The sequence below is a fragment of the Dermacentor silvarum genome, chromosome 5 (genome assembly GCF_013339745.2).
Source record: "Dermacentor silvarum isolate Dsil-2018 chromosome 5, BIME_Dsil_1.4, whole genome shotgun sequence".
Classification (NCBI taxonomy): domain Eukaryota; kingdom Metazoa; phylum Arthropoda; class Arachnida; order Ixodida; family Ixodidae; genus Dermacentor; species Dermacentor silvarum.
The window spans coordinates 147188228-147193234 of record NC_051158.1 but is presented as its reverse complement, the minus strand read 5'-3'; positions in this window follow the sequence as shown (position 1 = coordinate 147193234).

Below are 5007 nucleotides of genomic sequence, written 5' to 3'. Positions count from 1 at the left end.
TCCAAAGATAAAAAGTATGATACCAAAAATACTAAAACAAGCAAAAAAGCACAGTATGTTAACAATGTAGTCACTTACTGCACCTCGCCAGGACTACCGCTGGGTACGTCCCCCAGTTTTCACTTGGGGGACGTTGTTTCTGGACCCAGGATTTAACTTCTGACCCCCTCGTATGCAGGGGCCAGAAAAAATAACGCTCGTCCTCGGACATCCAAGAGGATGGCACCACAGCAATGGTGTCGTCCTCCATTGGGAATTTGACGACCCTGTATGGCTTCGGCATCCTGCATAAATAAAGCAGCTGAGGAGGTTGCCAAAAAGTTGCACCGACTTCATTTACTCATCATGCACCGTTTAGTCAAAATGCCGCGATGAGAATGCTGCTGCAAAAGCAGACAGGCTAACACTTTCCAGCAAAACTTCAATGTTCTAAGATAATGAGAAGGGGAACCAAAGGGCCCACTTTTTTGTTACAACCATACAAAGCCAACAGACAATAAAGCATAAAAAAGGAAGAAAAGAGTGAAAGCTTAGAGAAAATTGTCTCTTTAAATTTCATTTTACAAATAATATGGAAAAGGGAAATGAATGTCGACAAGAAAACAATTTGCCCCTGCTGGAAACTAACCCAACACCTTCCATATACGCTGCTCCAACAATTGTGCTGTGGCGCTTATCCTCCCATCCGCTTATTTTGGGTATTTGTGCGAGTACAAAATCTGGAAATGAAGAATTTTAGCCAGCACCAGCACCACGTAAGGTCATGGCGGCAGATGAAGCACATGCTTTTTTAGAACAGGCATCATTTAGTAACAGAAACTTAAGTGTAGGCAGCTGGTAATGCAGATGTGGGTTCGGCTCTCATCTGCAGCAAGTTGCCTATTCATCCACATTAATTTCTCGTTATACTTATTTATTCATCTAAATTAAAAACCACAGCCATTTGTCTGTTGGCTTCATAAAGTTCTGTGAGGAAACATACTATGTAGGTATAAGTCCTGGGAGCAGTATTTGTAGGAGGCTCTTTGTAATCCCTTGTTGGAGAAATGGTGAACAGCATCTCCATATATTGACCCATGAGCCCCTAGAGATCCCCTTTACTGCAGACCCCTTACCCTGGGTGAGTCCTCAAAGCAGACCTAACATACTATCCAGTTTGTATATGTTGTAGTGGATGACAAGTATTATCACAGCAGCAGCAAATTAATGGGCAACTAAAAAATGTGCGAAAAAAGCTTGACTCTGGCTAGAAGATGGTGTAACACCGTATCCTCATTGCAATAGGCGATTTGAAAAATTTGAAGGCAGCTACACTACAACACTGTCCTCTAACCAAAATAAACCTGTTGACTGACCAATCTTTGCATTTCTTTTATGAAAGCAAAAGACAGAATGTATCACTGTCTGCATAAATAGGTTACTCTTTTGAATTTTGACTTATTCAAGATCTTTAATGGTTCGTTATTGCGTGTTAACATGAAGGTAGGAGGCGGTATAAAAGCGCGACAGACAATCCCTGTCATTCTGACAGACAAGTGCAGCCAAGCTAGATTTGGGAGAGAACCCAATTTCTGAATTAGACTATAGGAAAAAGATTTATGAAATAATGAAATCCAGAAGCAAGTAAGGCTCCAATTACAGAACAATAGCCAGCACCACATTTGAACAATCCACACTCTATCCAAAAATCTGCTTTGCAAATGAGCTTTTGGTGGTGGAAGAAATTTTTGTTGTGCAGGAAAGCCAACTTGCCAGTTTTGCATAGTGCTCATGTTGTATTAACTACACTCTGCCAGCTCGTCCTGCAAATGAATTTCCATTGTATGCCCATACTTCTAATGCAACTTAACACACGTGAATTTTGTATATGTAATGAAATGTCGGTCTCACGAAAAACAAAAATCGTCCGTGTGGAAGCGCGACTGTCACGAATAAGCAATTGGTGCAAAAGCTAGGTGCAGAGCTATTACTACTGACATAAACCACCTCATGACTTGCCGAGAAGCGGGTTGACACTGCCCGCCCATTATCGCATAATTTCTGCCTAAGGAAGCTGGCAAGCCATCAGCAGCTTATATAGCGTGGCAGTGTTTGCAAAGAATAGCCGCGCTATAAGGAGCCATTCTGCACCTAATCTCCGCGTCGAGTACGAGGCACGCTGCAATGCAGTCCCCCCCCCCCCCCCCATGCACTGAATCTGTTTCAGAGGTTTTGCTAAAGGTCCTTCGTGTGGCACAAGCGTTCCGCTATTTACATGCGCCGTTTGATGCATGTGGTCGATCCACTGCATAAGGCTGGAGCTTTCTGTGCCAGCATGCGAAATCGGCGGTTTTATTAGAGCACGTATCCTTTCGCACGAGGTACACTTAAGCTCGCCTCCCATGGAGAGCAAAGCTAGCGGAAGGCGGTGAAAGTTTACGCTAAGTTGTGAACAACACGTGGCTGAAGCGAAGAGTTACATGCTGATCTCATATTGTGGCACTAACACGCACCACTCGTACGGGACGAACAGGGATCCATTAGGCCACGCCGAGCACTTAAGAAGTCTCTGATTATTTTCCACGTGGCTTTGTTTGGCACCACCGCAGCAGCAACGTGGAATTTCTCGCGAAAACGGCTAATTTATTTCCTGGCCGGCACGGTTGCGTGTAGATTCCGCTGCTCTAAACGATGCAGGAGATGAAGTGCATGTGGCCGGGTATCACGCGCATAAATCCCCGACACACCTCATTCAACATCTATAGTGTAGCTATATCGCGCAAGTCGTGCATAAAATCTACGCCCAGCGTCTTTCTGTGCATCAAAAGAGCGGTCTATTCAATGCCATTCCAGAGTGCGCATGATTGAACTCATCTCGAGCGCACGTAGTACGCGATCGATCGCCTAGCCACACGTGCGCTGGCTGCATATTTGGGACACTCCATTAACTACACAAATACTCGCACAAGACGTTGACCCGTAGATGAGAATCCACATAACATACAATCCCGACAAGCAAACTCTCGTATAAAAAAAATGCATACTCACGCACACGTTGACTTCGGTCTCTTCGGTTACAGGTGGCAAGCAAGGCTGTCGTCGATGGCGATGGCGCAAATTCCGGGGTGATAGGAGAGAGGATTTGGAGGAACCGACGCTCTTTTATAGTCCCGAAATTCCTTAAGCATCCCTGTGCACCACCTCTCAAATCACCAGTGCAAAAGCATATTATTATTTCATGAATTACGGCACATGATACGCAATAAAAACAAGCGTACCGGGAAGCGCGTTCAAGTTGCGCGGGTCGCACCAGAATCACTGAATAACAAAAACGAAAAAATAAATTGTATATTATTGTTTGTATTAATCCGACCCGCAATCCAGCTTTTGTATGGCTGTAGAGTGTACTAGTGGCAGGTGGTGCAGGTGAATCGAACGCACTTTTGACACGTTCGATTCACCTGCATTAACAGTTGAATTAGTTTCAGCGGTGCAGCAATGGCGCCTTCTGAACACCCTATGTGAAACACACCGTTCGTTTCAAAGTGTAAAGGAAAGCTGCAGGGCTGGTTCGCGATTTTGCTGCACCCTTTCTACTGTCGATGCCGACTTGGTGCAGTCGTGCAGTTACAGTGTCCTTGAATGTACCTTATATACTAATACACTGTGGTACAGGTGCGAAGCAGCAGTGCAGCAGACGACACAGCACACATGCGCAAGCGCCGTTAAAACCCAGCTTACGGGTATCTGCCGGGTATCTGCAAGTGCGGGTATATTAACGTCTCTGAAGTCAATTACACCGGCAGTTCAAGACCTATTTAACGCACACCGTGCACATTAGTCGGACAAAACACAACGCCTGCACCGGGTCTGCACCTTGGCATTCGAGCGGGCCTTTAAAAAAAATCCGTTCGATTCGATTCGGCTCATGCTTTCGCTGGTCGGCTGCCCCTTGCTGTGACTGACTGTCGAACTGCTCTGCTGCTGTCCACGCTTTCGCGTCGCCGTCGTCTTGCGTTTTTCGGAACGGGCTACAGCGTTGCGGTTTCAGCATCTGACTCATCCCTCTCGCTCATCATGCCGTCCAAGTGGAGGAAATGTCGAGCCGTAAGAAAGGAATACAAGATAATGAATGAGCTAGGACTCGCGCCGCGTAATGCTGGGCCTTCCTCGTCCCATAACGAAGGTGCAAGCTTCACCTCTGCAGACAGTTCTCGCGTAGAGCGACTTTCGCCTCTGAAGCCGGGAACCAGGAGACAATCGCGAAGTTCACTTTCCACGGATGACGGTGGTGAGCCTCCGTTCAAACGGTTGAACGAGCGGTCGAGTAGCGAAGCCTTTGTCGACGACGTCTGCAGACAAGAAGCTCCTTGTATCGACGAATTCCAATCGGAGAGTGCGGGTACGTCCTCATGTGAGCAAAGCGACTCTGATAGCAGCTCAAGTGACAAAGGAGGTCCCCAAGGAAGCGAATCGAGTGATGAGTCAGATGACTTTGTCGCTTCAGACAGCTGCACTGGGCCAGATGAGGGAACAGCCTTCACTTGTAGTCCAACGCTCACTCATGTACTTTCTGAACAACTGTCGGCAAGTGAAGAGTTTGCTGTAATTGCTTCCAAACATAATATGACGCATGCGTGCATTAACGATGTCCTCGATTTCTGCCGGCGAAGAGGCATCTCCGACCTTCCAAAAGATGCTAGGACAGTTTTGAAAACTGAGCGCAAAGCACAGGTGGAGCAAAATGGGTCATTTGTGCACTTTGGTCTTGCAGAAGGAATTCGTCAAGTGTTGCAGCTGGGGCAAGAAGTTCCAAGTGAACTGAAGCTACAGGGCAACATTGACGGAGTCCCTCTTTACAAAAGTAGCCAGCTCGCCTGTTGGCCCGTTTTGTGCCGCATAACAAATGTGGAGGCATCACCACCATTTGTTGTCAGTGTGTACTGTGGTGCAGGGAAGCCGCCATGTCTGCAGGATTATCTAGAGCCATTTTTGCAAGAGGTCTCCGACCAAATCTCTGAGGGGATA